Source organism: Hypanus sabinus, chromosome 17 (genome assembly GCF_030144855.1).
Source record: "Hypanus sabinus isolate sHypSab1 chromosome 17, sHypSab1.hap1, whole genome shotgun sequence".
In the NCBI taxonomy this organism is placed as follows: domain Eukaryota; kingdom Metazoa; phylum Chordata; class Chondrichthyes; order Myliobatiformes; family Dasyatidae; genus Hypanus; species Hypanus sabinus.
This window is the reverse complement of record NC_082722.1, coordinates 40,319,271-40,342,574: the sequence shown is the minus strand read 5'-3', so window position 1 is coordinate 40,342,574 and position 23,304 is coordinate 40,319,271. Positions and strand designations below refer to the sequence as shown.

Sequence of the window (23,304 nt, the reverse complement as noted above, 5' to 3'; positions counted from 1 at the left end):
ACCTCTTAGCTCATTGAATGTGGTTTTAATCAAGCTCTTCACCTGCTATCAAAAGCTCTTAACCTTCTTGATGTGAAAAGAGGTGATCTTTGATTTTCTTTAACCAAGTTGCAACCAGATATTCAAAAACTCGGTAGTTTATATCAGTCACAAGGATTTCACTAAATACCCAAAATAACAATATTAAGCACTTTCTCATTGCTGGCTGGAAGGTTGGAAGAGTATCCTTTCAGAGCTTTGAAATAGATTTATTTTTCAAATACACCTATCTGTAAACATTATTTTTAACATATAATAATTCCTATAACCTATTACCAGATAAATGTTGACTTTATATGAGAATAATACCAAAAAAAGTCTTTAGCACTGAAGTACTATGGGACAATGGAGGGCGAGGGCCACAGAGGTAAATGAAAGTCACAAGTGGGTCACAAATAGAAAAAGGTTTGACAACCACTGCCTTATGATCTTGTGCCAGGAAACGCAATTTGGAGGGGAGGTAATTCTCATGTGTCTGTGGCTTTTGACCTTCACAGGGTAGGGTAGACATGAGGGCCACTGCAGAGAAGACACCCTCCCTCTCTGGCTCACGCCTCCTTCCCGTGCAATATTCCATAAAATATACTGGTCCAGCTGCTCTCTCTCACTCTTATTCGTTCTGGAGTCTCTCAAGTTTGGTGAGCCCGTAGGTCCAGTGCCAGGCCCCCTTGGCATAGGTGGCCACCAGGTTCATGTTCTCCTTCTGGCCCTTAAAGACGATGGTGAAGCAATGGTCAGTGGGCATCTGCATGGCGAACCAATGCATTCACTCAGACTGGTGACTCCTGGATGCCATTGATGGAGTCTGCAGAGGGTTGGGGTGTGGGGGAAGTAAAACAGCAGAGGTCAGAACAAAGGATTCAGGCAGATTCATATGCACTAGAGATTCTGCAGATGCTGAAGATCAAGAGTAACACACAAAAAGCTATTCATTTGTTTGTTTATAAAATAAATACAGCACAGAATAGGCCCTTCCAACAAGAATGAGCCACACCACCCAGCAACCTATGTTTTAACACTAGCCTAACCACAACACAGTTTACGATGGCCAACTAATCTACTCACTGTTATGACTTTGCCTGTGGGAGGAAACCCACGTGGTCCCAGGGAGAACGTACAAACTCCTTGTGGTGCTGGAATTGATCTTCAAACTCGCACTAACATCTACGGCACACTGAAATGCTGGAGGGCCACAGCAGGTCAGGCAGCATCTATGGAGAGGAAAAACGAGTCAATGTTTCGAGCCAAGACCCTTCGTCGGGAGGAGTCCTAATGAAGGGCCTCGGCCTGAAATGTCAACTCTTTATTCTCTCCAGAGAGATCTGCCTGACCTGCAGATCCAAATTCTGATTTATTTATCACATACAGTATCAAAGACCCCCTCTCACCTCAAACATACATTCTTCTCCCCTCTCCTGTCAAGACAAACAACCTTGAAAACATGTACCAACAGGCTCAAGGACAGCCAGTCACTTCATTATAGAAAGGATGTGGAACCTTTGGAGAGGGTGCAGAGGAGACTTACCAAGATGCTGCCTGGACTGGGGAGGGGGCATGTCTTAGGAATTAGTGTGAACTAGGGCTTTTGTCTTCGGAGCAAAGGAAGATGAGAGGTGACTTGATAGATGTATAAAGATAGAGTGTTTTTCCCAGGGCAGAAATGGTTAAAATGAGGAGACGTAGTTTTAAGATGATTGGAGGAAAGTAGGGGGAAAATTAGAGCTACATTTTTTACACAGAGTGGTAGGTGTGTGCATGGAATGCCCTGCCTGATGGTAGTAGAGGCAGAGACATGAAAGGAACTCTTAAGACAGACACATGGACAATGGAAAGGCTATGTGGGAGGGAAGGGTTAGATTGATCTTAGAGTAGGTTAAAAGGTCAGCTCAACATCGTGGGCTAAAGGACCCATAGTGCTCTGTAATTTTCTATGTTAGCACAGAAACATACAGCACAGTACAGGCCCTTCAGCCCATGATGTTATAGGACTCTTGAATGGAACTTGCATGGTTGAGATGAGGTCTTGTTCTCACAATCTACCTAGTGGTGACACTTCACCTTCTTTTCTACCTTTGTTGCATATTGCCTGTAACCATATTCTACATTCTGTTATTGCTTTTCCCTTTGTGCTACCTCGATGTACTTATATTTCAAACGATCAAGTTCAAGTTTAATTGTCATTCAACCATCCACAGGTATACAGCTAAATGAAACAACGTCCCTCTGGGACCAAGGTGCAAAACGCAGAAAAAATTACAATAAGTAGTGCAAAACAGAGCTAAAACATTGGTGGTTGTAATGTGGAGGCAGATTCAAGGATCCAGCCAGTGAAACCAAAGACAGAGACTGCAAATAGACACATTAACTATTTGTTTATAAATGAACAGTGAAACACTAAACTAGGCATTTAGTTAAACAAGTGCTCATCGAAGCTTCTCTGAACTACACAGAGGAGTTCTCTTTAACTTAAAGGGTACTCCAATAAATCTCCCCATTATAAAGCTGAAAAACTACACAAGCTACAAATAAATACTTAACTAAGTATGCAGGGTTGTCTACAGAGACCCTGTGGGTGGAAGTTAGGGATAGGAAGGGATCAATAACTCTACTGGGTGTTTTTATGGACCACCCAATAGTAACAGGGGCATCAAGAAGCAGATAGGGAAACAGATTCTGGAAAGGAGTAATAATTACAGGGGTGTTGTGGTGGGAGATTTTAATTTCCCAAATATTGATTGGCATTTCCCTAGAGTGAGGGGTTTAGATGTGGTGGAGTTTGTTAGGTGTGTTCAGGGAGGTTTCTTGACACAATGTGTCAGTACATCTACAAGAGGAGAGGCTGTACTTGATCTTGTATTGGGAAATGAACCTGGTCAGGTGTCAGATCTCTCAGTAGGAGAGCATTTTGGAGATAGTGATCACAATCCTATCTCCTTTACCATAACACTTGAGAGGGACAGGAACAGACAAGTTAGGGAAATGTTTAATTGCAGTAAGGGGAAATATGAGGTTATCAGGCAGTTACATGGAAGCATAAATTGGAAACAGATGTTCTTAGGGAAACGTACAGAAGAAATATGGCATATATTCAGGGGATTTTTGCGTGGGGTTCTGCGTAGGAACATTCCAAAGAGATAGGGAAGGATGGTACGGTACAGGAACCATGGTGTACAAAGGCTGTTGTAAATCTAGTCAAGAAGAAAAGAAGAGCTTATGAAAGGCTCAAAAAACTAGGTAATGATAGAGATCTAGAAGATAAGGCTAGCAGGAAGGAGCTTAAAAATGAAATTAGGAGAGCCAGAAGGGGCCATGAGAAGGCCTTGGCAGACATGATTAAGGAAAATGCCAAGACATTCTATAAGAATGTGAAGAGCAAGAGGATAAGATGTGAGAGAATAGGACCAATCAAGTGTGACAGTGGAAAACTGTGTATGGAACTGGAGGAGATAGCAGAGGTACTTAATGAATACTTTGCTTCAGTATTTACTATGGAAAAGAATCTTGGCAATTGTAGGGATGACTTGCAGCAGATTGAAAAGCTTGAGCATGTAGATATTAAGGAAGAGGATGTGCTGGAGTTTTTGGAAAACATTGGGCAAGATGTACCCCAGGCTACTGTGGGAGGCTAGAGAAGAGATTGTTGAGCCTCTGGCGAGGATCTTTGCATCATCGATGGAGACGGGTGAAGTTCCTGAGGATTGGAGGGCTGCGGATGTTTTTCCCTTATTCAAGAAAGGGAGTAGAGATAGCCCAGGAAATTATAGACCAGTGAGTCTTACTTCAGTGGTTTGTAAGTTGATGGAAAAGATCCTGAGAGGCAGGATTTATGAACATTTGGAGAGGTATAATATGATTAGGAATACTCAGCATGGCTTTGTCAAGGGCAGGTTGTGCCTTACAAGCCTGAATGTATTTTCTGTGGATGTGACTAAACACATTGATGAAGGTAGAGCAGTAGATGTAGTGTATATGGATTTCAGCAAGGCATTTGATAAGGTACCCCATGCAAGGCTCACTGAGAAAGTAAGGAGGCATGGGATCCAAGGGGACATTGCTTTGTGGATCCAGAACTGGCTTGCCCACAGAAGGCAAAGAATGGTTGAAGATGGGTCATAATCTGCATGGAGGTCAGACCAGTGGAGTGCCTCAGGGATCTGTTTTGGGACCCCTACTTTTCGTGATTTTTATAAATGACCTGGATGAGGAAGTGCAGGGATGGGTTAGTAAGTTTGCTGATGACACAAAGGTTGGAGGTGTTGCGCATAGTGTGGAGGGCTGTCAGAGATTACAGTGGGACATTGAAAGGATGCAAAACTGAGCTGAGAAGTAGCAGATGGAGTTCAAGCCAGGTAAGTGTGATGTGGTTCATTTTGGTAGGTCAAATATGATGGCAGTATATAGCATTAATGGTAAGACTCTTACCATTAATGTGGAGGATCAGAGGGATCTTGGGGTCTGTGTCCATAGGACACTCAAAGCTGCTACGCAGGTTGACTCTGTGGTTAAGAAGGCATATGGTGCATTGGCCTTCATCAATCATGGGACTGAGTTTAAGAGCTAAGAGGTAATGTTGCAGCTATATAGGACCCTGGTCAGCCCTCACTTGGAGTACTGTGCTCAGTTCTGGTTGTCTCACTACAGGAAGGACATGGAAACTATAGAAAGGGTGCAGAGGAGATGTACAAGGATGTTGCCTGGATTGGGGAGCATGCCTTATGAGAATAGGTTGAGTGAACACTGTCATTTTTCCTTGGAGCGGCGGAGGAGGAGAGGTGACCTGATAGAGGTGTACAAGATGATGAGAGGCATTGATCGTGTAGATAGTCAAAGGCTTTTTCCCAGGACTGAAATGGCTAGCACAAGAGGGCATAGTTTTAAGGTGCTTGGAAGTAGATACAGAGGAGATGTCAGGGGTAAGTTTTCTTTTTACACGGAGAGTGGTGAGTGCATGGAATGGGCTGCCAGCAGCGGTGGAGGCGGAATCAATAGGGTCTTTTAAGAGACTCCTGGATAGGTATATGGAGCTTAGGAAAATAGAGGGCTATGGGTAACCCTGGGTAATTTCTAAGGTAAGGCCATGTTAGGCACAGCTTTGTGGGCTGAAGGGCCTGTATTGTGCTGTAGGTTTTCTATGTGCTTTTTTTTAAACAAATGCAGGGGTGGGTGGGGGGGTTTCATCGATGTCTGCAATACTCTTTCACAATGGTCCTTCACCAATAGTCGTGACTTCAGTCTGCAGCAGTCTGGAGGCAAAGGAAAGAGACTGTGTCTCTCGCACGTGCTATTCCTGTAGCCCAGAGGCACCCAGAACCTGTGATCAGTGCCACGGTGAACAAGCCAACCAATAGGAAAGAGTGGCTTCACCATTTAAATGAGCCAATCAACAACCAACATGGTGGAAGCGGCTTTGAACGGCAAATAAGACATCACCCCCCCCCCCCCCACATGACGGTTGTGCTCATGGATTCATAGATTGGTTAGAAATCTGATGGCAGAGAGGTAAGAAGCTGTTCCTAAAAAGGTTGAGTGCGTATCTTCGGGCTCCTGTATCTCATCTCTAATGGTAATAATGAGAAGAGGGCATGTCCTGAGTGATGGGGCTTCATATTGATGGATGCTGCCTTTTTGTGTTATCACCTTTTGATTTCATTTTTTACCAACAAAGCAATGCTGCCCCTCTGCCTTCCTGCCTGTCCTTTCAATATAATGTGTATCCTTGGACATTAAGCTCCCACCTATAATCTTCCTTCAGCCATGATTCAGTGATGCCTACAGCATCAAACATGCCAATCTGGAACCGTGCTACAAGTTCATCGACCTTATTCCATGTACTGCGAGCATTCAAATATAACACCTTCAGTCCTGTATTCATCCTTCTTGATTTTGTCCACATTTTACTTTGCCACTCATCCTGCTGACTGCAATTTTGCCCTCTTCACTACACATTGCCTCTGTTTATAAGCTAGCTACCTCATCTTCAGCACTATCATACGCCTTTCCTATAATAACCTCGCTTTGAAATATATAAAGTTCAGGACACTAGTTGCACCATGCTCAACCTTTTGATTCCTCACTCTGTCTAGGGTCTGACCAACATCTGCCTCCACAAGTTTTCCACAAACTGTTCTGGCACTGTGGTTCCCATCCCCCTGCAACTCCAGTTTAAACCCTGTCTAGCATTAACAGACCTTCCCATTATTCACCTAAACTTCCCCCATATTCTACCCCTCACCTATCCACTAGGGGCAATTTACAGAGACCAATAAGCCTACAGGCCTTTAAAGCCACCAATATAACCAGGGAATCCTCTTCTCCCCACCCCTCCTTTTGAGCAGTAGATTGAACAGCTCAAGAATACAAGGACAGGCTCAAAGACAGTCTCTGACCCACCGAAAAGTCCTCTCATGCATAAGGATGTACTTCTGTTCTCACAATCCATCTGACTTGATATGATGCAAAATGATGAATCTCACTGTATGTCTCGATGTACATGTGGCTAATACACTCAGTATATATATCGAGTATATACACTCGGTAGCTCCTGTACCTAATAAAGTGGTCACTGACTACATGTTCATGGTCTTCCACTACTGCAGCCCATCCACTTCAGAGATGCTCTTCTGCACAGCACTGTTGTAACATGTGGTTACTTGAGCTACTGTCAGCTTGAACAACTCTGGCCATTCTCGTCTGACCAAGGCATTAACAAGGCATTCTCTCCCACAGGACCGCTGCTTGCTGGATGTTGTTTGTTTCTTGATTACTTGCTGAAACTTCAATAAAACTGTTGTGCATGAAAATCCAGGAGATTAGCAGTTTCTGAGATACTCAAACCACCCCATCTGGCACCAACAGACATGCCACGGTCATGGGCCAAATGGCCTAATTCTGCTCCTATGTCTTATGTTCTTATATTCTATGAAAGGTAATGACAGTCAGAGAAGAGGGCAATGAGGATCTGGGAGTGTAAGGTGGCAATGGGTGGGGAGAAGGGCAGAAATAGCAGCAGATATTGGGAAGAAGAAGTAATGGAAAGATGAAGGTGGGCAAGGGAAAAGAAGGGAGCAGAGGGGAGGCCAGAGAAGGGTAAGAGCTGGTAATGGAAATAATCTCACTATATTTGACACAAGCACATTATGACTGCTTTCACCATGAGCTACCGGAGGAATTTGTGGACCAGGTAGAATGTATCCAGCTGAATGGTCTAGATCTGAAATTTCCCTCCGTGGATGCTGCCTGACCTGCTGAGTACCTGTGGCATTGCTTGTTTTCTCACTCCAGATCCCAGCTCCTGCTGTCCCTTCTGTTTCTGTTTGGTGGAAGACTGTTGTGTATCATCATCCATGCCATCATCTATGTGGTAGCAATTAGTTCCCCAATGCCCAGCTCTCACAATCGAATGTGAGCAAGCACCAAGGTATCCAGCACCACTGAAATGGCCTTGTCTCAATGCTGGAGAGCACAAGGCCCTTTAGGCTCTACTGAGACCTTGGAGGTCCTGGTCCGAGCACATAGACGACATTGCTAAGAAATCCCATCAATGCCTTCCCTCCCTCAGGATGCTAATGAAATTCAGCAAGTCCCTTTTGACCCTCACCAATTTTTCTCAATGCGTCATAAAGAAAGCACTCGTTTGCATGAACTGCTCCACCAGTGACTGCAGGAAACTGCAGAGAGCTGTGGATGCAGTTCAGCATATCACAGAAACCAGTCCATGGATTCTGATCAGACTTCTCACTGCCTCAGCAGAGCAGCCAGCATAATCAAAGACCGCCCCACCCCAGACAATCTCTCTCTTCTCTCCTCCAAAGGGCAGAAGATGCAAAGGGCTGAAAGCACAACACACTAGCGTCAAGGACAGCTCCTCTCCCACTGTTCAAATGATTCCCTTTTGCATTAAGGTGGAGTCTTGACTTCACAATCTACCTGGTCATGTCCTTGCAACTTATTGTCTGTCTGCACTGCACTTTCTCTGTAACTGTAACACTTTATCCTGCATTCTGTTATTACTTTCCCCCCGTACTACCTTGACACACTGATGTGATGAAACTACCTATATCAGGGGCTCCCAAACTTGCTTATGCCAGGAACCAATACCATTAAGCAAGAGATCCAAGGACCCCAGGTTGGGAACCCCTAATCTATATGGATTGCGTGCAAAACAAAGTTTCATTAGTACCTCGCAGTACATGTGACAATAATATACCAGTTACAGTTACTGAACATTCTCTAGTTGTTGTCTGTCTGCAGAGACGTGGTGAAATGCCTTGCAGTGCTATTCTGCCCTTGTAGAGCAAATCTGAAGGTCAGGACTTTGAGCTTCCATTCCAGGAAGAGGAAGGGTTGGATCATGGGGGGGAATGAGGATAAAGACCAATTGACTAGACCCCTTGCCACTGCGATACCACTCAGTTTGACACCTAGTTACACTCGGTCTTCGGTCCTTTGTGGGAATAGGACCCGCTCTCAGGATCTCACAGCCAGCTGCTTTTTGATATCCCAAGGACACAGCCTGGAAGACTAGAGCACCCTCAGGGTTCCGGATTTTCATGGCTCCAGAGACATGCTGATTGTAGGCCAGTGCCCCTGACTGACGTGTTGTGGGAGAACAGAGAACATCGGGAGCAGCGGATTACCTGCCGGGGGTTGTGTGGAGACTCAAGCCTTTCTGGGGCTGATTTTCTAGGTGCAGAGCTCGGAAAAAGTGACACAACAGACTTGTAACATCACAACTCAGCAAGATGTTTGTTATGTCTCCCCTCTCGCTGTGAAACGGGGACACCTCTTTTTCCCTTACTATAGAGAGAGAGAGAGAGCCTGTGGTATGTCAAATTACCGGGTGAACAAGTAGTTTTTGGGATTCTGCAAGTCTGTGTCTTTATTGATGCTTGCTGCATGCTTGAGTGCTCAGTGGAGGGTGCTGACGCTTTTTGCTGGTGGGGGTGGGGGGTCATTGCCTTGCTGCTGTTTGTGCATGGGAGGGGGGTGCCGGGGTGGGGGGGGGCTTTGGGGTTCTAATGTTTAACTGTCATTCATTCTTTGGGGGACTCCTCTGTTTTCGTGGATGTTTGCGAAGATAAAGAATTTCAGGATGTATATTGTATACATTTCTCTGACATTAAACGTACCTTTGAAACCTATTGAAGGACAGTTCATTGAAGATGATTTTCACAAAGTATGAGGTAAAACTGTTGCAGAATGGAAAATAAAAATATTGACTGCACAGAATGCCCCCAAGATTGCAAATCAAGGGTTTCAACTAAAAGAGTCTAGTACCCACTCTACAGAAACCATGGTAGAAGAAGTGAGAGCCTCTTATTCAGTACCTCCAAGTACCTCGAAACCTCATCCTTAACAATCAACAACAATTTCCCAACCACTGAGGTCAGGCTAATTTTGCCTATAATTACCTTTCTTCTGCCTCCCTCCCTTCTTAACGAGTGGAGTAATATTTGCAATTTTCCAGTCCACTGGAACCAATCCAGTATCTATTGGTTCTTGAAAGATCATTACTAATGCCTCTGCATTCTCTTCAGCTACCTCTTTCAGAGCCTGGGTGTAGCCCACCTGGTCCATGTCCTTATCCACCTTCAGACAGTTCAGTTTCCCAAGCCCCATCTCTCTAGTAATAACAACTGCACTCACTTCTGCCCCTGACATTCTCAAACATTTGGCATACTTCAAGTATACTCCACAGCGAAGACTGATGCAAAATACTTATTCAGTTCATCTGTCATTTGCTTGTCCCCCACTACTACCAATCCAGCATCATTTTCTAGCAGTCCAGTATCTACTTCCACCTCTCTTCTACTTTTTACATATCTGAAAAATCTTTTGGTATCCTCTTTGATATTTTTGGCTAGCATATCTTCATATTTCATCTTTTTGCTTTGCTTTTTGTGTTGTCTTCTGTTGGTTTTTAAAAGCTTCCCAATCCTCTCACTTCCCACCAATTTTTGCTCTATTATGTGCCCTTTCTTGTTTTTTGATGTTGGCTTTGACTTCCTTTGTAAGCTGTGGTTGTGTCATCCTGTCATTAGAATACATCTTCTTTGAGATGTTTCTATCCTGCGCCTTCTGAATTGCTCCCAGAAACTCCAGCCATTGCTTCTCTGCTGTCATCCCTACATATTCTTTTCCTATCAACTTTGGCCAGCTCCTCTCTCATGCCCCTGTAATTCCTTTTACTCCACTGTAACACTGATACCTATGACTTTGGCTTCTCCTCCTCAAATTGCAGGATGAATTCTATCATATTAAGATCACTGTCTCCTAAGGTTTCCTTTACCTTAAGCTCCCAAAGCAAATCTGATTCATTCCACCACACCTAATCTGATACCACAAGCTGCTCTAAAAAGTCACCTCATAGGCATTCTACAAATTCTTTCTCTTGGGATCCAGCACCAACCTGACTTTCCCAATCTACCCACATCTTGAAATACCTAATGACTAACATAACATTGTACTTTTGACAACCCTTTTCTAGCTCCTGTTGTAATTTGTAGCTCACACCCTGGTTAGTGTTCAGAGGCCTGTATGTATAACTCCTATCAGTGTCCTTTTACCCTTGTATTTCCTTAATTCTTCCCACAAGGGTTCTACATCTTCCTATCCTATGTCACCTCTTTCTAAGGATGTGATTTCATTTTTCACCATCAGAGCAACACTGCCCCCTCTGCCTTCCTGCCTGTCTTTTCAATACTATGTGTATCCTTGATGTTAAGCTCCCACCTATAATCTTCTTTCAGCCATGTCTAAGAGGTGCCTGCCAATCTCTAACTATGCTACAAGGTCATCTACCTTATTGTGCATTCTGCATGCATTCAAATAATCTACCTTCACTCCTGTATTCATCACCCTTTTCAATTTTGTCCCCATTATACTGCAACTCATTCCACTGGTTGCAATCTTGCCCTATCAACTGCTTGTCCTTCCTGGGAGTCTCACTACCCACCGCTTCTTCTTGAACCATCCTCAGCCCTATCACTGTTTCCCATCCTGCTGCCAAATCAGTTTAAATGCTCTCCAACAACTCTAGTAAACCTGCCCACAAGCATATTGGTCCCTCTTGGGTTGAAGTATAACCTATCCCCTTTCTGCAGGTCATTCCGTCCCCAGAAGAGATCCCACTGATGCAGAAATCTGAACCCCTGCCCCCGCACCAGTACCTCAGCCACACATTACTCTCCCAAATGATCCTGTTCTTACCATCACTGATGCGTGGCACAAGCAGCAATCCAGAGATTACTACCCTTGGGGTCCTGTTTTTCAGCTTTCTACCTAGCTCCCTAAATTCACTCTTCAGGACCTCAACCCTTTTCCGACCAATGTCTTTGGTGTCAATATGTACCAAGACTTCTGGCTGCTCACCCTCCCCCTTTAGAATGCTGTGCACCTGATCTGAGACATCCCTGACCCTGAATCCTGGGAAGCAACCTACCATCCGGGTGTCTCCATCACATCCTCTAACAGATGTCCATCCGTATGTCCTTTAATCTTGTTTCTACTCCTCTAACTATGGAATTCCCTATAAGTACTGCAGGCCTTTTCGCCCTCCCCACTTCTCTTCTGAGCCACAGATTCAGAGACCTGACCGCTGCAGCAACCCCCTGGTAAGTTGTCCCCTTGAACAGAATCCAAAGCGGTATACTTGTCAATGATGGGAATGGCCATAGAGGTACTCTGTGCTGACTTCCCATTTCCCTTTCTTCTCCTGACAGTCACCCAGGTACTTGCCTCCCGCAACTTAGGGGTGACCACCTCCCTGTAGCTCCAATCTCTTACCTCTTCAGCTTTCCATGTGAGCTGAAGGTCATCGTGATGCAGTTCTAGTTCCTCCGAGGGGCTACAGCTCTGTGCATTGGTGTGGATGTGGTTATCCAGGAGGCTGGAGGTCTCCCAGAATTCCCCCATTTCATACAAAGAAGACAACGCTGCCCCTGAAGCCATCGTCACTGCACTAAATATATACTATTAGAAGAAGAAAAAATTTAGCAGATACTTACCTCGCCTAAGCCTGCTCTCACCCAAGCCTAATGAACCAAAGCCTCTGCACTCCAACAATGGTCCTCTCTCACAATGGGATTCCTGCTTGTCCCTGCATTATTTTTATTTACCTTTGCTTATAAATTGCAATTCGACTAAGCCACCAGAGAACGGCAAAAGCTGTGAGCACTCCTTTTTCAAATTTCACTCATGATCCTGGGAGTTGCCTCCGATCTTGTTCCCAATTTGACTGGGCTACCGGAAAAGTGCCAAACACCGTGAATGCTCCTTTTTTAAAAATCTCTCTCATGGACCTGGGAGTGGCCTCCTCTCTCCTTCACGATTCGACTGGGTGGCCGGACAGATCAACGGTGTATTCATTCTGCCGATTTAATCTTACAATCACCAAATACAAAACTGGCCTACAATAATTTGCAGCCCCAAGAAAGAGTAAAAATGGACCTGAAGGATATCTAAAGAAATTGAATTTGACATTCAAAGTACAACTTCTTTTAGCACATTTATTGCCAGCCGGTTTGGGGATCCACCAGTAGCCTACTTCCTGAAGTTTGGGGTTAATTAGTGCAGCATTAAGGAGGTCTATCATACGTGCTCACCTCTTGCATTCAACAAATCAAACAACTGCTTCCCAAAATTCAAGGAAGCTTCTTTCAATCCCTTGGGATTGAGGATGACTTGCTTCCATTCTGAGGTGACTGTTTGGCCAGTTTGAGACACGTAGAATCTGCTATGGCTGATGCCCAGTGGGCAGTGGTAAGATGGTGTACTCAATCTGCCAATTACATTGGACTTCTAGCTCGACCCACTGCATGGATTCATGGCTCTCTCTGGCACCCTGAACACTCCATCTCCACTTTAAACAGAGATAGACAAGGAGTCCCCAGGAATCTGTGTGTATACAATTCTGATCCATTTCATCTGTTCACCTAGTCAATCTGTTTCCATGAAAAGTCCTGAAAAGAGTTTGTTTCTGGAGTCCAGCAGGTCACATGGTTGACTTAGTGAAGCCAACAGGGTGTAATCAGGACCTTAGTCTGTGAATGCTGATCAAAAGAACACTTGGTGAAAAATAGTTAAGAGCATAAGACCATAAGATATAAGAACAGAATTAGGCATTTGGCCCATCAACTCTGCTCCACCATTTTATGACAAACAAGACAAAATCTGCAGATGCTGGAAGTCCGAGCAACACACACAAAATGCTGGAGGAACTCAGCAGGCCAGGCAGCATCTATGGAAAAAAGTACAGTCAACATTTTGGGCCGAAACCCTTTAGCAGGACCGGCAATAAAAAGCTGAGGAGTAGATTTAAAAGTAGGGGGGTGAGGGGAGAAAGAAACACAAGGTAATAGGTGAAACCTGGAGGGGGAGGTAGAGAGCTGGGAAGTTGATTGGTGAAAGAGACAGAAGGCCATGGAAGAAAGAAAAAGTGGGGGGGGAGCACCAGAGGGAGGTGATGAGTGGGCAAGGAGGTAAGGAAAGAGAGGGGAAAGGGGATGGGAAATGGAGAAGGAGGGGTGTGATGGGGGGGGGCATTGCCAGAAGTTCATGCCATCAGGTTGGAGGCTACCCAAATGGAATACAAGTTGTTGTTCTGCCATCCTAAATGTGGCTTCATCCTGACAGTGGAGGAAGCCGTGGATGGCAGATCGGAATGGGAATAGGAAGAGCAATTAAAATGGGTGGCCACTGGGAGATCCTGTTTGTTCTGGTGGACGGAGAATAGATATTTGGCAACACGGTCTCCCAATCTGCATTGTGTCTCACTGATATATAGGAAACCACACCGGGAGCACAAAACACAGTAAATGACCCCAACATACTCACAGGTGAAGTGTCGCCTCACCTGGAAGGGTTGCTTAAGGCTCTGAATGGTAGTTTAATTTCATGGTAGGACCATTTCATCATGGCTGATCCAATTTGACCTCTCAGCCCCAGTCTTCTGCCTTCTCCCCATATCCCTTCATGCCCTGGCCAATCAAGAATCTATCATCCTCTAACTTTAATATACATAAAGACAGGGCTTCCACAGCTTCCTGTGGCAACGAATTCCACAGATTCACCACTATCTGGCTAAAGAAATTCCTTCTCATCTCCATTCCAAGGCTGTGGCCTCTGGTCTTAGACTACCCCACCACAGGAAACATTCTCTCTACATCCACTCTGTCAAAGCCTTTCCACATTTGACAGGTTTCAATGAGGTCTCCCGTCGTTCTTATGAATTCCAGTGAGTGGAGGCCCAGAGCCATCAAATACTCTTCATCTGATAAACCTGTCAAACTGGGAATCATTTTTGTGAACCTCCTTTAAACCCTCTCCAGTGTCAGTACATCCTTTCTTAGATAAGGGGCCCGAAATTGCTCACAATACTCAAAGTGAGGCCCCTCCAGTGCTTTATAAAGTCTCCAGTGCATCTGCATTCTCGTCCTCTCAAAATGAATGATAACATAGCATTAGCTTCCTCATCGCAGACTCAACCTACAAATTACCCTTAAGGGAATCCAGCACAAGGACTCCCTAGTCCCTTTGCCCGTCAGATTTTTTTTTAACTTCCACTTCATTTAGAAAATAGACTAGGCCTTTATTTCTTCTACTAAAGCACTTGACCATATTCCATAGGTTATGTCTTTGCCCATTTTCCTAATCTGTCTAAGTCCTACGATAGCGTCTCTGATTCCTCAACACTACCTGCCCCTCCACCTATATTCATATCATCTGCAAACTTTGCTGCAAAGCCATCAATTCCATCATCCAACTCATTGACATGCAATGTAAAAAGAAGTGGTCCCAACGCAGACCCCTGTGGAACACCACTGGTCACTAGCAGCCAACCAGAAAAGGCTCACTTTATTCCCATTCTTTGCCCCTTGCTAGTCAGCCAATGCTCTGTTCATGCTAGAATCTTTCCTGTAATGCCATGGGCTCTTGTTAAGCAGCCTCATGCATGGCACCTTGCTGAAGCTCAGATCCTCAGGTGGGTGCTCAAAGCTGGGACTGTTCCACACACAAATGTGCTCAGTGTTTCGGCAATTGCCTCTGAAAAAACATCTCAGAGGTTGGGGAGAGATAGGGAGTCGGAAATAGAGGCAGGCAGAGAGAGATAGAGAGAGGGTGTGTGTTAGTGGCATTGATATTGTGCTACGATCAGCACATACAGACAGAATCTTAACTTCTTTCACCTTATTAAACATACGTAATTCCATAAGTCAAACAGGGGCCTGTAGCTTTCAGAATAAAACAGAACAATCAAGAAAGAAAGTGGGGTAAGTCAGCTAAAAGATTTAAAAAGTCAGAGAATAAAAAAAGCAATATGATTAATGATAAACAAAATGTCAAAGGAAGGGACTGTGTGTTTAATGACCATGAAACGTCAATGAACAAGGCTGAGTCAAGGAAAAATTGTAAAGGATTGAAATAAAGGGGTTTTATCTGAATGTGCACTACATTTGTAACAACAAAGAAGAATTAATGGCAAAGAGAAATAAGTATGATCTAACTATCATTCCAGAGATATGGTTGCATGGTGACCAAGGTTAGGAATTAAATATCCCAGTATGGAGCAGTAAGGGCAGAGGAAACATGTCCAAATCAATTGAAAAATAAACAACTGGAGAGAGGGTTCACTGAATGTATCCAAAAAAAAGCTTCTTGGAAAAAAAGCAAGTGGGATGTCTATTTTACATTTCACCTTGTATGATCAGTAAGAGTAAATTTGTAAACTCTAAGTAATTAATCCCTTGAGTAAAATAATCAGAATAGGATAAAAGTTTATGTTAAGGTTGTTTACGGTAACTTAAAAGTTGAGTTTTTAATTAATTCCATATTTGTGAAGAGGAAGTTGCCTGATTTGTAAATTACACAAAAATTTCCTTCACAACAGCAAACAATCAAATAAATATTCCTTTATTCCCAAAAAAATATTAATTCCACAGAGAAGTGAATTTTCACAGGAAGAATGTTGACAATGAAGTGATTTTATAGAAAAGTGTTGAAGTGTTGCCAGGCAGCGTAGTAAGTCTGAGGATTAAAGAACTAGAGTGGATGCCTAAATTATTGACGTAAAGAAACAATATGAAATTAAATTAGTAAGATCTGCAACAATAACTGGAGCATTTTTACATGTACAAAAAAAAGCAAGTGTTAAAAGTCATTTGGGTGCAGATATATGAGACATAATGGGGGATAAGGAAATGTCAGAGATTATGCAAATGCTTTGTATCGGTAAAACACAAAGAATACCATGTAAAGTAGGGTAACAAGAGATGAACAAGTGAGGAACTGAAGGTAATCAAGATCAAGAGAGAGAAATTTCAGCATAAATTAAAGCAATCTAAAAGGCAGCAGATGGCCTTGATCCTTGGGTTCCAGATACGGGTGAGATAGTGAATGAAGGAAAAGAAGGAATGGATGACTTGCCCCTCTCTGCTTGCTGCGCCATTCATAGACCATGCCTGATTTTCTCTTCAGTGTCATTTTAGTAGCCAAACACACACCGAATGTTAGCAGCAGCCTCCATATCTTCTTGTTTGCTACTTCTTCCCATTCAAAATAAATTATTTGCTGAGTTTAAATGAAATCTAGCTATTAAAGTAGGCTGTTTTTGATCCTTTGCCAGTGGACAAGGAAATTGATGGACTAGTTTTCTGCCTGAAGCTAATAATTCCTGCTAAAACTATTAGTGGCTTAATACTGATAGATACTTGACTTGGGACACCAAATATACTGTCGAGCATTCCTGTAAAAATTTAAGGGATGCGATGAAGTAAAAAACGATAGCATTTATGTAATAAAAGAAAAAATTACAAGCAAAGCAAGGAACAGTTTCACAAGGTGGCATTCAGACCATTTCTGTCAGAGTGAAATTAAGAAATAATGTTTTAATTACTCTCTCAGGAGTTCAGTAAAGAATCATGTCAAGGAGATCAAGAATGAGATTTGCGGATATTCTGAGAGATTTGCTTTGTCAGTTTACAGTGGTAATGAAGCTGGAATTGTGGCGCAATTTACCCAAGGTAGATTGAATATTCTTCAGATGTATATGAGGCAGTTTTTTTAATCAGAACTTTGAATGCCATGTAGATGTACATCTCAGTAATGAAGCAGGGCAAGTAATTGCCCAGAAGATAGCAGCTATCGAACTGGAAATGAATTGGCTGCAGTGACACAAAAGAGTTATTTCAACAGATTAATTGTTTGCAATCAAATAACAGATCAAAGACTTGGCTAGGTTTTGGAAATATGTAAATGGAAGATGAAGATGTTAAAAAGTTCAAGAGTTTCTGTCCAGAAATAAATGTAGTAGGGATTCCAGCTTAAAGTTTTAAAAAATACTGGGAGCAAAATGTAATCACAAGCACAGGAAGATAGTTGAGGTAGGGTGAAGGAGCAAGGTGGAGGGTGGTAGGGGAGCTTCGAGATAAAGACTGGTACATGATAAATGCAGATAGTTATATAAAAGAACAACTGGAGCCAAGTGGGCAGAATTCCTTCAGTAATCTTTCTGCACTTACCACCATGTAGTTTCTATCCCTAATAACAAGCTCCCCCCCTCCTCTCCAACACATGGATGTAATGCCTAATTTTTTTCCCCTTATCCATTGCCATTTGTCACGCACCAGTTTCGATCTCTTTACTCCTCGTCACCCTCCCTCTTCCGGCTCCATTTGCCCAACGTCCTCCACCTGGTCCCACCTTTCACCCTCGCCCCCTCACCTCTTCATACTGTCACTCCACACTGTCAGTCCTGATGCTGGGTTGCAACCCAAAATGTCAGTTAGCCTTTTGCTGCACAGCTACTGCTTGACCCATTGGGCTTCTCCGGTAGTTAGCTTGCTCTTTCTCCAGATTCCAGTCTTTATGTTTCTCGTTTATACCAAGCCTAATTTTCTTCCCTTCCTTTTTCCAGTAGCCATCCACCTGATAATAAAGGTATGTTGTTACATATAAAGAGAAAAATTAATGCCCAATATTTGATTCACAGCTTAAACATTGCTATCCTATAATTCCAACAATGCCACAAAAGAGCCTTCAGCTGTAATGAAATCTAATAATCAATTATCATTAATCAATTAACAAGTGGATGACCATATACTACTCTCATGATCACATCACATAATTGAGGCAAACCATGTCACTGGGTCATTTTCCAAATGGAAGCCCAGACAGCTGGAATTGCTGTCAGTAAAAATGAATTCTTCACACTTAAAATGCTCTGCCTCAGGTAACACAGTTTATTCGGAATGTGGGAACTGTTTGTTGACTTACAAACTTAGCAACTCCCACATACATACTTAAATATTCATGAGTTTTAAATAATTCTGTTGAGTTTTTTTTTAAAGTACAAAGCTAGTCAAAATACAGGTGAGATTAATCTTTGCTGGTACTTCTACATGTCCTCAGTTCATTATTCATGAAGTAAGTTCTCAGTCTATATGAAGCAAGACGAGTCTGGTCAAAAAATGGTAACGTTTTATAGAAGTCCCATAAATATTAAAATAATCACCTGCTAGCTGTTCTCTCCATACAAATACACAGGAAATATGTGAATACCATTTACATAAACATCTTACCTGTTTAGTCAGAATGCAGACCTACCAGAAGCCAAACCGCATCTAATCAGTATTAAAATAGCCTGGGTGGCATGGTAGCATAGAGGTTAACACAGCGCTTTGCAGTACAGGCAACCCGGGTTCAATTCCAACCACGGCCTGTAAGGAGCTTGCACGTTCTCCCCATGACCGCGTGGGATTCATCCAGGTGCTCGGGTTTCCTCTCGCAGCCCAAGTGTCCTGTGATTAGCCTAGAATTAAATCAGGGGAGTGCTAGGCAGCATGGCTCGGAAGGTTAGAAAGGCCTAGTCCATGCTGTATCTCAATAAAATAAAATAACCTGGTAAATGCCGAACTTTCATGAGCCTAGTCTGCTCTGTATTAAGACAAAAAAATGATCTGTCGGACTTTAGACATATTTAGTCTACTTAAAGAGTACAAAGTAAGAAGAAATCAAAATTGTTCTATATTTTGTACAGTGGTTTGTCCATTGTTTCTCTAGCATCAACACCTCTGCGTTAATGGATAGGTGTTAATGCATTTGAACAGATTTATTCATAAAACAGAACAGTAGAGCTCAAAAGCAAGCCTTGTCTGTGTGTGCTGAGTATGATGCCAAATTAAACTAATCCCTTCTGCCTACATATAATCCAGATCACGTACCCCCATCCCTGAAAATGCACGGGCCCATCGAAAAGCCTCTTGAACATCACTATCAAATAATCCTGTTGCACAGATCTACAACTATCCCATAGATTTTATCACATCCAGTAGTTCAAGTGAACCAGAATAGGCAAACACCAGCTTCAGTGATAGGCCAAATCCTACTAACCTATTTTACCAACAGCACGTACATACAGTCACAGTTCTAGCAGACTCACTGCTAAAATACACTTACTGGTACTCACGGTTTATACAGATTCAGTTGTAAAACTGAAAATACTAAACATGGAAGAAATGACTCCAGGAACAACCATATATTACTGGGGACCAAATACAATTTCTGTATATAAAAAGACGTTTCACGAGATACCATATCACTGGCCAGGGTATCAGTGTTTAGAACATGGTTGACAATGCACATTTAGACGTGATCGTTGTTCTGCACCGACTGAATTTTTACTTAAGTTATAATGTCTGTTGCCAGAGGGATAAGAAAAGGTCAACCCAAACCTTTATACTCAAAACCAATTAGAGATATGTAAGACGTGAGAAGCAGTGATTAAAATGGAGATTAATGGAAAATCCAGGTGAAGTACAGGTTTATCTTCTCTGGGCCCACCAGTAAAGACTTTCTGTTCAAAGACATCTTGATCCAAAATTCAAGGAGCTGAGAGGTGCAAAGAAAAGCAAGCTCTTCCCCTGAAACTGCTGAAAATAAACTTTCTGCAGCAGGCTAAAGTACTCCACAGGCATTCAGAAAGACTTAATATTCAAAAAAAATCATGAGCTAAATAATTGAAGTACCAGAAATTATTCAAATCATTTCAGAAAAGAATTAAAATTTAATCAATTGAAAACACATTAAAAATATTAAAACAAATTCAGTTCATTCAAAATCGGTAATGTACTTACCCTAGAGAAACAAGAGGCTGTAGATGCTGGAATCTGGAGTAACACCTATTTTCCCAGAAGAACTCAGAAGTTGAGCAGTATCTGTGGAAGGAAATGAATTGTCAGTATTTCAGGCCAAAACTTTGCATCAGGTCTTGTCCTCTCCCACTTGTAGTTATTCCATGCTCTTCAGATGAATGAGGTTGCTGTTCCTAGTAACAGTCAGATGACAGATTTCCCAGTGGCACTGCAAATCATAAACACAGGTGCTAGAAATCCAGAGTAACACATACAAAATGCCAGAGAAACTGAGCAGCAGCTCAGGCAGAGTCTATGGAAAGGGATAAACAATCAACATTTTGGGCCAACATCAGGTCTGGAGAGAAAGGCCCAATGAAGGGTCTCAGCCAGAAATGTCAATTGTTTATTCCTCTCTGTAGATGCTGCCTGACCTGCTGAGTTTCTCCGACATTTCGTATGTGTTATTGCAGTGGAACTGTTGCATAATTGCTGCATATTCACACTCCACCACTGGGACACAGGTGTGAGTGGGGTGGGTGGGGGAGGGGGTGCTCATAGAAATGCCTGAAGGCCAGCTCTGTAAATTCAGGAATGATGAGGTGAAATTCTGATAAACTTCTATCCGGTTGATCAGAAATCCTGATGATTTTGCATCTGGCTCACAAGTAGTACCTCCCCTGCTCCGTGTTCCCTTACTCTTTTTAAACTCCCTGGGGATCTGTTTCCTGCACTACCTCTAAACGTACCAGGTTCACTATGAGCTAATTATCCTAGTATGTAATTACTACATGATAAAAATGAACGGACTCACTGAGGTTTTAAGTTGAGCTTATTTCATATGCACAGGTGCATTGCACCTGTCAGGTGCAGGTGCAATGAAAAATTTGAATGCAGCAGCATCACAGGCACGTACATTCAGATATCAACACACATCAATTACACAAGACAGTGAAGGGAAAAAAAGATTACACAGAACAAGAGAAATATTAGTGCTTAAAAAAAACAGTTAAATATAAGTCCATCTTCCAGTTAAGATGGCACCAGCATACAATGCTCTTTCGGTTGACATCTTCAAGATAACTCACAGAATTTTTTTTAACTTCGTTTACATCTGTTTTTCACCTTAAGTATGTGTTCTGGGACTGTTATAGCCTACAATTTACAGTTCGGAGATTATTTGAGAGATCCGGTGCTTTTTTGTCTCCGAGAATATTCCAGGAAACGAGCACGTACTCAAACAGCCTTGATGCGGAGAAACTTCAAGACAGGGCTCCAGCCAATGTTCAACTCCATTTCACTGGTTAAAGCATCCAATAATCACCGACTAAAGTGCCGAGGAAGATTGAGACATGAAGGAGAATGCGGAAGAGTTCAGTGCCAGTTGCCTTCATTTTGATCGCAGCCGGAGAAGGAATCCGTGAGCAGCCTATTGTCGTGTGGCTCACGTGGCAGGCAAGTCGGCCTCTCCGCCTCACGTGGTGTCCCTCTCTTTCAATTAACGTCAGTGATATCATAGGGTGGTATTCTGGTTCTGTGTTTATGGATTGGATTATTGCACTTATAAACTAAGGACTTTTTCAGGCGTATAGTTTTTGTATCCTGGGCTTTTTATCACCTGTTCCTTTCCCATTTTGTTGTGAGAGAGGAGGGTATTTGGGGGTTGATGTTCTGCTGTGTTCTGTTAGCTTTCCTATGCAGGGGCAGGCAGCTTTTAGGGGTTGATGTTCCTGTTCCATGTTGTGTGGTTTTGGGGGCTGATGATTGGGATGCCGTTCTGTTTTTTTGCCGGGTGGTAGGTTTGATGTTTCTCTCTGAATGACTTTCGTGCTCTTTCTTAGTTTCATGGCTATCTGGAGAAGGCAAATTTCAGAGATGTATGTGGATACATGCTTTGATAATAATAAATGAACCTTTGAACCTTTGAAGAGGTCGTGCAAGAGCGTGTAGTCTACAGTGTTCTGGTACTGAGGTAGGATTAACGTTGTGCTAGTCAGTTCAAGAACCTGATGGACGTAGGAAAGTAACAACTCCTGAACCTGGAGGTGTGGGCCTCAGGCTTCTCTATTATTAACAGGAATACCATCCAAAAACCAGGAAAATCTGCCACTTTGACATATAAAAGTTCTGAGTATGCTGTATCAATGGATTTTTCCTGTATTTCTGCTAAAAAGTTCTGGCAGTTCCTGAGAAGTTTGAGGCCATTGATTTTTCAAAATTCTTGGGATAAACCAGTATATGAAAGCTGAAGATATCATTTTCACTCTGGCTAATCAAAGTCAGGCTGCTACAGTAAAATATGTTTTCTGTCCTGATTAAATTTATTTTCTAGGGCTCTGGAAGGAATCTTCAGTGGAAGCTCTCTCCACATCATAAAGTCAACAGATTGTCCAATATTCCATATGAAATCTTCATCAGATGACTCTCCAGAGAAAAGACTGGTGACAACATGGCACAATAAAGTATGATAAATGGGAGACCTTTAACACAAGTTATCAATCACATGGTTAATCTGCTGTGATAACAGCGATCTGCGGTACTTCAAAATCTATAATGCCTTTCTATTGCATAATAGTTGAACTTACATTGCTTGATGTCCTCAAGTACCTTAATCCCTGCCATCTTTAGCTACAGCCTCCCCAATGGAACTGAAATTGAAGAGGTGGAGATAACACATCTGTGATCCCACAAAAGATTACTTGTCCCTATTTAACCATAAACCATAAAGCCGTTCTTTCACATTGCCTGAGTAATTCCACTGAAAATATGAAGGAACTGATCTGATGTTATATATGACACCAATCTGCAAATTTTATTTTCTCATCTTCATATTCCACGGCCATTCACAATGATAATGCCTCTTCTTCCAAACTGCAGCTTCTCAGCAGCACAGTTGATTATTATTGGTACTTCCATTATTATTCAATTGTTAATCTTGGGAGCTTGCTCAGAATGGTCCACAGTGATATTTCTGAAAGTTTCAGATTCATTGTGACAAGTGGACGGTTTTCAATCACACACAAAACACTGGAGAAACTCTGCAAGGTAGACAGCATCTATGGAGAGGAACAAACAGCTGACTTTTTGGGATGAAACTCTTCATGACTCATCATTATCTGAGGAGGGGTCTCGGCCTTAA

The 23,304-nt window shown here is 42.7% G+C and overlaps 1 long non-coding RNA gene across 1 annotated transcript in view; it reads right to left on the bottom strand.

The window, feature by feature from the left end:
• Positions 1-697: 697 nt before the first annotated feature.
• LOC132407184 (uncharacterized) overlaps positions 698-23,304 on the bottom strand; it is an 84,046-nt gene continuing 61,439 nt past the window's right edge. The window contains exons 2-3 of the long non-coding RNA XR_009516397.1: positions 20,169-20,249; positions 698-844 (exon numbers count right to left, since the gene is read on the bottom strand). This is a non-coding gene — a long non-coding RNA (uncharacterized LOC132407184). The remainder of the gene's footprint in view (positions 845-20,168; positions 20,250-23,304) is intronic.